The sequence below is a fragment of the Desmodus rotundus genome, chromosome 1, assembly GCF_022682495.2.
Source record: "Desmodus rotundus isolate HL8 chromosome 1, HLdesRot8A.1, whole genome shotgun sequence".
NCBI lineage: Eukaryota > Metazoa > Chordata > Mammalia > Chiroptera > Phyllostomidae > Desmodus > Desmodus rotundus.
Window position 1 is genome coordinate 89,896,601 of NC_071387.1, and position 10,965 is coordinate 89,907,565.

The window sequence follows — 10,965 nt, forward strand, 5'->3', positions numbered from 1 at the left end:
ACTAATAATATCAGAGATGCCTTTGAAAAGATCTGCTTGGAGTGTGGAGAGTGGTTTGAAGAGAGGCTACATGAATTGCAGTAAAAGAGCAGTTTTCATAGCTGAGGTGATTTTATATGAGAAATGCCAGGGTGGGTCTGAGCTAGAGCAGTAGAACATGGAAGGCAGGGAGGAGATTGATAACAGGAGAGAGTAAGGAATCAGAACCAATAGAACTTGCTGATACTTGGTATGGAGACATGACTCACAATTGGGTAATTGTGTGTTAACAAATAATGTGAGTGTATGAAGGAAGTGACTTTGGACTATTTTGGACAGCATTTCTTCTGTAGAATTTGAAGTAACTGTTTCTCCATTTACTAAGTGAGTGTTTTCCACCTGCAGTGGGGAAGTTGCTTGAATTCGAGTAACATGAAAAACCTTAAGCCATGCTGTGGAAGCAAATCCTAGTGCCTGAAAGGGGAGAGGAACACACTTGGGGGGGAAGAAATCAAAGCTCACTCACTAATTGATGTGAGGGCAATGAAGGAAGCAAGGGTGCACTTGTGCTTCTGAAAAATTTTTTTGAGAACAGAGACCTTTAAGGAATGGTACACAACCTTGTTGCACATTAAAATTTCTTGGAGCTTGAAAAAGTCTTGATGCCCAGGCCACACACTGGACCAATTAAATCAGTCTCTGGGGGTGAGATCCAGGTGACAGTATTTTTAAAGCTCCCTAGCTTATTCTATTGTGCAGGCAGTGTGGAGAACATCAAGATTTACTTCCTTGGAAACAAAGGTCTAGAGACTAACTCTTGTTGCCTTGAGCACAGATACATGGCCAACCACACACTTAATCTAGTATTATGAAACTATAAGCATTTTTAGAGGTATAAACTTAATCAGGGCCTGCAAGTATCATTTCTCTTTGATACTTTGATGTCTGGCATCTGGTGGCCTCACATAACCAATGGTAATCTTAAGTGTCTGTCTGAAGTCCAGAGGCCAACTGTACACTCAGCAGGTTATGGTCAGATTATCAGAGAGTGCTTTGAGGTTTGCCAGCACAACAAATTAGTACAATGTCTATTTGAAATAGATTTCATACTTGTCAGTGAGTTTTCTAATAACTGATTAATTTATTAGATTACAACATGGAAGCCTGTATAGTTCAGGGGTATTGTCCTTCCTCCTGCCACTTTGGAAAGATGGTTTGTTATTCCTTGATACAGTTGAGATATGTTGTTCTAACAGTGTGGATCATTTTACTAAGTTTAATAGATCTATATTTTTAATTGACCCAAGGAAATACTACTCACCAGCCTGTAAATGTAATGGTTAAATTACATTTTTGTCAATGGAGATTCACAACTGAGGTGCTTGGTCAACAAAATCAATGTGTACTATTCTAATGATAAGTAATAAGTTCTTTTGTGTAGTAATATTACAAATTTATTAGCTTAGTTGTTTTATACAGGTAGCTCCTATTTAAAAATTGCAACAAAACTGACTTCCGGCCAAGATGGAGGTGTAGGTAGATACACTTTGCATTCTCACACAACCAAAGAAGGACAACAAATTAAAAAACAAAAAATAACCAGAACTGCCAGAAAATTGAACTGTATGGAAGGCCAACAACCAAGGAGATAAAGAAGAAACATTCATCCAGACCACTAGAAGGGGTGGATATGGGCAGCCAGGGTGGAGAGGACTCACAGTAAGGCAGAGGCTGGCAGAGTGGGCAGTCCCACATTTGCATGCAGATAAACCTGGAGGAACAACTGGAGAGCAAGACAGACCATGCAACCCAGGGCTCCAGCTCTGGGAAATAAAACCTCAAAGCCTCTGACTGAAAAAACCTGTGGGGGATGAGGCAGCAGGAGAAACTCACAGCCTCACAAGAAACTTTGTTGGAGAGACCCAACAAAGGGTCCTAGAATGTACACAAAACCACCTCCCTGGGAATCAGCACCAGAGGGCCCAATTTGCTTGTGGGTAGAGGAAGAAGTGACTGAAAGCTAATGGAGAGGTAAATAAGCAGCATTGTTCCCTCTCAGACTCCTCCGCCACATATAGTGCCACAACTCAGTGACGTGGGTTGCCTAGGCCTGGCAAATACCTGAGGCTCTGCTCCTTACTATGTAATAGGCATGCCAAGACAAAAAAAAATATGGCCCAAATGAAAGAACAGATCAAAGCTCCAGAAAAAATACAGCAATAAAGAGATAGCCAACATATCAGATGCAGAATTCAAAACACTGGTAATCAGGATGCTCACAGAAATGGTTGAGAGTGGTTGCAAAATAGAAGACAAAGTGATGGCTATGAAAAGTGAAATAAAAGAATATGTACAGGTGTTGGGAACTGCTCTGCCTGGTTTCAGAAGCTGTAATCCCCCATGGCTAAGCTGAGTAGAGAGACCTTGGGGCCATAAGCCACTAAGGAGACATGCTTATCTTCCTGGCAGGGGCACTGCTTCTGCCCTCTTTACTTTACCCTACTTGGCCCCGGGCGGATGACTGGTTAGCTAATGACGGGTAAGATTCCTCAAGGGAGGGACAACCTAAGACAGGCATGGTCACAAAGGTGCCCTCAGGGAAGGACTTGGGGGGTATAGAAAAAGGGGACAATGGACCCTCACCCCTTGGCATTTATGTAGCCTGAGTCCTCATTCTGTCTGCAAGAAATCTCCTAATCTCTTGGCTGCCTTAATTCCCTTGCCTGATTTAAGCCTGAAACAATGCCAGAGGTGAATGCGGCCCTGTGCTGGAAGGGCAGGTTCCCCAGGGCAGTCAGGCCTAAGAAAGAATGCATAAATTCCTGTCAAACCTGCTTTGCTGATACCCTCAATTTAAATGATAATGGTCCAAGCATAGATTGAGTTTGTTTCCCCAAAGTTTTATGGCCTTTCAGCTATCTGACCCTGACTCAGAATAAGCCCTCATAGTTCTTTGAATGTTATCTCTTATTTGATCATTACTGCCTGACAATGACTGATGAACTTTACCTGTATTCTTGTGCAAATTGAACTCAATAAAAGCCCATTGAGGAACAGGCTCCTGGCTCTTCTCCTTTGAGAGATCAGCCACCTTTTCTCCCCAAGCAGATCTTGCCTTGGTAGACTTATTCTCAACCGTGGTGGCCAGGGGCGGGGGGGGGGGCTGTGGGTAGACCCCCCACACACACACATACAGGGAACCAACAGAGAAGGGAAGGAACCCAGGACTCAAATCAATGGTTTGGACCGGAAGGAAGAAATAAACATTCAACCAAAACAGAATGAAGAAACAAGAATTCAAAAAAATGAGGGGAGGCTTAAGAACCTCTGGGACAACTTTAAACATTTCAACATCTGAATCATAGGGGTGCCAGAAGGAGAAGAGAAAGAGCAAGAAATTGAAAACTTATTTGAAAAATAATGAAGGAGAACTTCCCTAATCTGGCAAAGGAAATAGACTTCCAGGAAGTCCAGGAAGCTCAGAGGGTCCCAGAAAAGTTGGACCCAAGGAAGCACACACCAAGGCACATCATAATTACATTACCCAATATTAAAGATAAGGAGAGAATCTTAAAAGCAGCAAGAGGAAAGGAGAGAGTTACTGACAAAGGAGTCCCAATAAGACTATCAGCTGATTTCTCAAAGGAAACCTTGCAGGCAAGAAAGGGCTGGAAAGAAGTATTTGAAGTCATGAAAGGCAAGGACCTACACCCAAGATTGCTCAGCCAAAGTATCATTTAGAATGGAAGGGCAGATAAAGTGCTTCCCAGATAAGGTCAAGTTAAAGGATTTCATCATCACCAAACCCTTTTCATATGAAATGTTAAAGGGACTTACCTAAGAAAAAGAGGAAGAGCAAAAGTAGGAACAGTAAAATGACAGCAAACTCACAACTATCAACAACTGAACCTACAAAACAAAACAAAACAAAAAACAGAAAGAAACTAAGCAAACTAAGAAACTAGAACAAGAAAAGATTCACAGAAATGGGGATCATATGGAGGGATATCAGCAGGGAGCAGGAGAGGGAGAAAGGGGGAAAAGGTATAGGGGATAAGAGGCATAAATGGTAGGTACAAAATAGACAAGTAGAGGTTAAGAATTGTATGGGAAATGGAGAAGCCAAAGAACTTATATGTGTGACCCACAGACATGAACTAATGTGGGGGAATGCTGGTGGGAAGGAGGGTACAGGGTGGAGGGAAAAAAGGGGAGAAAAAATGGGACAAATGTAATAGCATAATCAATAAAATATATTTAATAAATAACTAAAAAAATATATATAAAAATTGCAACAAAATCTATACTTTTCACAAAAGAAAGAAGTAGTGACAATGGAATTGTAGTATACTATAGAAAAGGAGCTACCCCTCCTATTTGGCCAACAAAGAATGCTTACTTGTTTTTGTTTTTGGTTAGCACTCATTTATGGAGTACCTGCTAGGTGTTAGCACGTAGCTGGGAATGGAGATGCAAAGTTTTATGCCAGGATGCCTTGGGAGCTTACCTGGCATTCATGGGTGGGGCAGCTGGAAAGTCCTGTACAATGAGCTAAGTCTGGGGTAGAAATAAACACATAAAGCGAGAGGACCACCAGCTACTTGCTAAGCTGCTTGTTATGGATGTAGGCACTGCACTGACCCCATGTGGCAGCACTGCCTTGCAGTCCTAGCCAAATTCCTGCTTCTACACTTTCCCCAAGGGTCAAAATATTTATTTGTTAGGTTACAGCATCACATGTGGATACTTTTCAGGAAACATATATAAAATCCATTACTTAAAAAATTATTCTTCTACATTCAATCTGCTATAAATACAAGTGTGTTTTTAAAATTTATGTATGCAGTTTTCCTTTTGCTTGTCTTTTGTCTGAAACCCTCACAATAGATACTTTCAAAATTATATTTGCAACAAAAGTTTAGAAAGTGAATTTTCTCTTAATGACATAGTAAGCAATACTGTATTGAATTCTAGTAAAGAAGCATGTACAAAATAAATTGCTTAAGAGTGAATAATTGACAAAATATAACCTTAAGGCTATTTAAGTAATGAAAATACTCTTGGTGTTTAATTATATGTAGTTAATCATTAGCATTGAAGATAAGTACTTTCCATAGAGATTTACTATAGCAAGAGCTCAGAAATTCTCAGGCAAGCATCTCTTCTGCTTGTTTAATGACTTCTGGTTCATATCAGGACTAAATTGGAGGTTTTATTTAGTGTTAAAGAGTAGGTTACCTACACTAGAAATGAGCTAGTCTTGTGTATTATATTTGGTGCTGGTGGGTTTGTTCTTTCAAAGTAAGAATTCTATATCATCCTGTAGGTTTTGCTGAAATGCTTATTGTGAATTTGCTTATTAATGTTTTTACATATTTTTGACCACTGGAGGCCATGGAAACAAAGAGCTGAAAGATCTAGAAATAGTCACCAGTTAGAACTTTGCATGTGTTCAGAACCTGACTTTTACCCTCCCCATCATCATGTACTGCAGAAGATAGAATTGAAAAAATATACAACTTCTGTTCAAGATGAAGGCATAGGTAGACATGCCTTGCCTCCTTGTGCAACCATAAGAAGGATAACAATTAACCTCAAAAGAAAAAACACCCAGAACTGCCAGAAATTCAAACTGTATGGAAGTCCAACAACCAAGGATTTAAAGAAGCCATGTTCATCCAGATGGGTAGGAGAGGTGAAGACAGGGAGCCAGGGCAGAGTGGTAGCAGTATGGCACCAGAGAAGTGGCAATGATGAGGGAGTAACAGTGGTGGCAGCTGGTGGAATGTGTGGTCCCACATTCATGTGTGGAGGATGAAAATTGGGAGGGATACCTTGGCCCCAGGCCAGACCATGCAGTCCAGAGTTCCAGATCTGAGGAAAGAAAGCCTCATTACTTCTGTAAAAACCAGTAGAGGTTAGGGTGGCAGAAGAAACTGCTTGTCTCTCATGAGAGTCTATTTAAAGGGTCTTCACAGTCCTGGAACACATGCAAACCCACCCACTCTGGGAACCACCATCAGGGCAACAGCTAGAAAGCTGGCCGTTGCATACAGGGAGTGGGTGAAGTGACTGAAAATGAGGCAAATTCTGGGCAAACCTCCAGAAGCCAGGCAGCAGCCTTGTCCCCTGTCTGACTCCTCCCCCATCCCCATACAAGTGGTGAAGCAGGTTGTCCTACCCTGGCAAATGCCTAAGACACTACCCCATACAACTTAACAGGTGCACCAACACAAGGAGTCAAAGCAGCTCTGCCTAATACACAGAAACAAACACAGGGAGGTTGCCAAATTGAGGACACAAAGAAATATGGCCCAAATGAAAGAACAGAACAAAACCCCAGAAATAGAACTAAATGAAATGGAGACAGCCCACCTATCAGATGCAGAGTTCAAAACACTGGTGATAAGGATGCTCAGAGAACTCACTGAGTATGGCAAAAGCATAAGGCAAGAAATGAAGGCTACTATGTTGCTACCATTCAAGGCCGGACAGATTCACATGGGATTTGGGCAGAGGGAAGAAAATTCACAGAGCCGTGGAGGTGTCTGACATACCTTTATTTAAGGGTGGGGCGATCCATGCATGCTGCAAGCCATGTGTTGCACCAGCAGGTAGTCCCAACTCCTTTATGTACTAAGTGTACACAAAGCCGGCAGGGTGCCAAGATATTACATAACAAAGCGTGATTCTGTGCGTGTGGGCCCATTCTTGAGGTATACAGCTTATTGGGCCTGGTGAGGGAGCCTGACTGACACATTTCCCCTATACCTACAGTAAGTGAAATAAAGGAAAATCCACAGGGAACCAACAGTGAAGGGAAGGAAGCCAGGGTTCAAATCAGCGATTTGGAACATGAGGAAGAAATAAATATTCAACCAGAATAGAAAGAAGAAACAAGAACTTTAAAAAATGAGGAGAGTATGAGGAGATTCTGTGACATCTCCAAAAGTGCCAACATCTGAATCATAGGGATGCCAGAATGACAAGAAGAGCAAGAAATTGAAAAATTATTTGAAAAAATAATGAAGAGAACTTCCCTAATTTGGTGAAGGAAATAGACATGCAAGTCCAGAAAGCACAGAGGGTCCCAAACAAGATGGATGCAAAGAGGCCCACTCCAAGACACATCATAATTAGAATGCCAAAGTTTAAAGAGAAAGAGAGAATCTTAAAAGTGATAGGGGACTCAGGAGTTGGAAAATTTTAGTTTAAGACAAATAGTTAATAAGCCTAGTAGGTAATGCATATGTTAAACCTATTGTTTCAGGAACTTCAGGTACGGCTCACCACTCCTGGGGGAGACAGCTCACCTCCTGGGGCACAGCTGGAGACATCTGAGCCATTTTGTTCTAGGGAGAGACAGATGACCACTCACCTGGGGGGACAGCTAACTGCCTAGGGTGAGAATGCTGCAGTTTTTAAAATCTAATTTTTCCTAAATTTCAAAACCCCTCACCACATTTTGTTCTCTGTTATAAAAAGGCTGGCTTGAAAGGAAATGTAAGATGGTCTGTTAGGGTACAAGCCCACCATCTTCTCAGATTGCTGGTCATCTGAATAAAGGGCCCATAAAGATTCAACCCCTGTCTCTGCTTATTGAATCTGGTAGGTGATGGGTAGCACAAACACCAGCTTTTCTGGTTTCAAAAGCAGCAAGAGAAAAGCAGACAGTTACCTACAAAGGAGTTCACGTATCAATTGACTTCTAAAAGGAAACTTTGCAGGCAGGAAGGAACTGTCAAAAACTATTCAAAGTCATGAAAAGCAAGGACTTACAACCTAGATTACTCTATCCAGCAAAACTATCATTTAGAATGGAAGGAGAGATAAAGTGCTTCCTAGACAAGGTAAAGCTTAAGGAGTTAATCATTACCAAGCCCATGTTATGTGAAATGTTAAAGGGACTTATTAAGAAAAAGAAGGAGATCAAAACTATGAATATTAAAATGATAAGAAACTCAGAACAATCAACAACTAAAAAACAGAAACAAACTGAGCAAACAACTGGAGCAGGCACACAATCATAGATATGGAGATCACATGGAGGGTTATTAGCTGGTAGGGGGAAGGTGGAGAATGGGGGAAAAGGTACAGGGGATAAGAAGCATAATTAGTAGGTACAAAATAGACAGGGGCATGCTAAGAATAGTATAGGAAATGGAGAAGCCAAAGAACTTATATGCACGACCCATGGACATGAACTAAGGGGGGTATTGCTGGAGGGAATGGGGGTACTGAGCAGAGGGGAGCAAAGGGGTAAAAATTGGGATAACTGTAGTAATATAATGAATAGAATATACTTTTAAAAATGTATACAAAATATTACAGCCAAAGAACTGTGTCCATATAAGCGTTTACATTTTTTGAAGTTGCTAGGATAATCAGTCTTTAACAAGGTTCTTATATAATAAGCCCATTTGCTGGCTATAATGAACACTTGTGGCATTCTAAATTGTTAAAAATGTTTGGCCCAAAAGATGATGACTGAGGGCTAAATCAGTTTACTAATAATGTGTCAGAAATAGGACTGTGATGTGAAGTTTCATGGAGGGAATTCTATCCACAAGTTCATAGGACCACAATAATACAGATTCTGTATTTCAACACAAAATTATCACTGATATTTCTTCTCCATAGCTCATTTCTCCTCTATAAATAGGGTCCTAACATTTTATTACACAGGGACAACCTGAGGACAAGATTATGTGTAAAGGAGGAGATAACCTTAGGGGCTTGGGGGAGGGGAGAGAAATATTATACTGGTACTTTTTTCCATTTAGTCTTTATGGTGGAAACATTAACAGTAGTCCCCAAACTCTGGCCAAGAGAAACAGGTATATAGGGAGATAGATTCTTATATTTTTGTGCCAGCAATGTGACCGTACCAAGCTTTTTAGTGTTTTTGTGACAGCCCATTGCCTTTCCAGGAGAGTTCCTGAATTAATTTCCACAGATAGCATATGACTTTCTTCTTAACAAGTAATTTTTTTTCTTCTGATAAATTTACATTATCAATCTCATTTTCTCTCAGAGAGATTTTTAGTTCAGATGCTGGTAAAAAGCTCAGCTCCAGACTTATTAGCTGTGGACCTTTGTGTAGTTGAGTTATCTGGCTAAGCCATAGTGTCTACTTCAGGGCTATTGTGAAAATTACTAGAAATGACAGAAAAGTGTCAAACAGGACCAGGCACATAAGAAGCTTACAATACACGTTAGACCGTCATTATTGTTCAAGGGATTCATCAGGTTGACCCTAGAAAGGAGAAATTCACTCTTTGTCCTTGAGGTACAAAAACTCTTGAGGATTCAAGTTTCCCAACTATAATTCAGAAGAGACTGTCTGGCCATGAAACCACATTTCTACTCCTCTGGTCATTTTGCATCCTGGACTCATTTTTTTCTCCGCGGGAGCACTCGTACCAATTTGGGCAGCAATTTCATTGACAAGATTGTCTATTTTTATACAAATGACACGTTTCACCAACTTCATCAAAAACAGCTTTATTAATTGTATACTTTTTGAAGTTATATTGATAGTGGAAAAGGAGAGTGGAAAGGAGCCAGACTTTGTTTTAGTTTTGTGATGTGGAAGGTCCTAAATGAGATAGGATTGGAGATGAGAGGAGGATGAATAATATGGTCCCCTTTACCTCGCAGAGCTGAATTTGCAAATGGCTTAGCAGATGTAAGCTAAGACAAGAGGAAAAGACACCAGACAGTAATATTTTAGGATATTATAACATGCAGGTAGGTATTTTTTTTAATGTAGAGCATTGTGAAAGAAAATTGTACAAAAATCTTTCTTTGAGCAGAGTTGCAATTATTATTATATAAGATACAATTAAATATATTTATTTATTATCTCTTTGCTTCTACTATTGATAAAATGTAAGGATATTGTTGACATTTACTCTATATTGTAAATACCTAAAACAAAAAAAATGCAGTAAATATTTATTGAGTGAATGAAATTATAAGCAGGGCTTAGGAATTATTTTTCTATCAGAGATTCATTCAGAAACTGTAGTTAAGTGTTCACTTTGGCAGCACATATACTAAAACTGGAACAATACAGAGAAGATTGGCATGGCCCCGCACAAGGATGACATGCAAATTTGTGAAGCATTCCATATTTTTACAAACCAGATACACTGATCTGCAGTATTAAAATGTCAAAAATTTAAAAATAAGAAATCTGTTCTTATGGTTGGAACTGACATTCTGAAAGCTTAAATAACTAACTGGCCAGGAGATTCCTCCCTGTCCAAGCAAAGTGAGTCACAGGCATCCCTCCAAATTAGAACATCTTAGGAGAAAGAGGAAATCTTTTTTTAAAAAAATTTTTATTGTTATTCAATTACAGTTGTGCGCCTTTTCTCCCCATCCCTCCACCCCACCCCAGCTGAACCCACCTCCCTCCCCCACTGCCACCCTCCCCCTTGATTTTGTCCATGTGTCCTTTATAGTAGTTCCTGTAATCCCCTCTCCTCACTGTGAGAAAGAGGAAATTTTAAGAAAACAACAACAAATGAAAGAAATTTTTGAAAAGTATCAAGTGATTCCACCATGTAGTAGCAGAGTGACCTTTGCTTTGGAGAATATAAAGCCCCGGAAATGGTTGTGGCTTTGGTAGTAACAAGGTAAGTCTGAAAGCACTGGGCCTAGACCACAATGTGGTGGTTATCAAAGTGCCTTATCCTTTTAAATGCTTATTTCCCCTCCTTCCCTTGAACTTCTAGCATAAAGCTTTCTCTTTGTAGCATAGTCTGTGTGCTCACACGGAACTTTGCCTCTGCAGATAACACAGGTGTTCCCCGTGCCCCCACCTACCACACACAAAAAAGGGAAAAACTCTATTCTGTCTTGGAGATAGATAGTGTCCCAGAGAGAACCTCTGGTGGCTGGAAGCCAATTTCTTGATATTTCTGAAACTGGAATCTGTTATAACTGGAGAATGCCAAAGGATAATGGGCTCCTGCTGCT

The 10,965-nt window shown here is 40.4% G+C and overlaps 1 non-coding gene across 1 annotated transcript; it reads left to right on the top strand.

Annotated features, from left to right (window-relative positions):
• The first annotated feature begins 10,013 nt into the window (after nt 1-10,013).
• Nucleotides 10,014-10,119, top strand: LOC112304904 (U6 spliceosomal RNA). Its single transcript, XR_002974786.1, has one exon. It is a non-coding gene; the product is annotated as a U6 spliceosomal RNA (small nuclear RNA).
• Nucleotides 10,120-10,965: the final 846 nt, after the last annotated feature.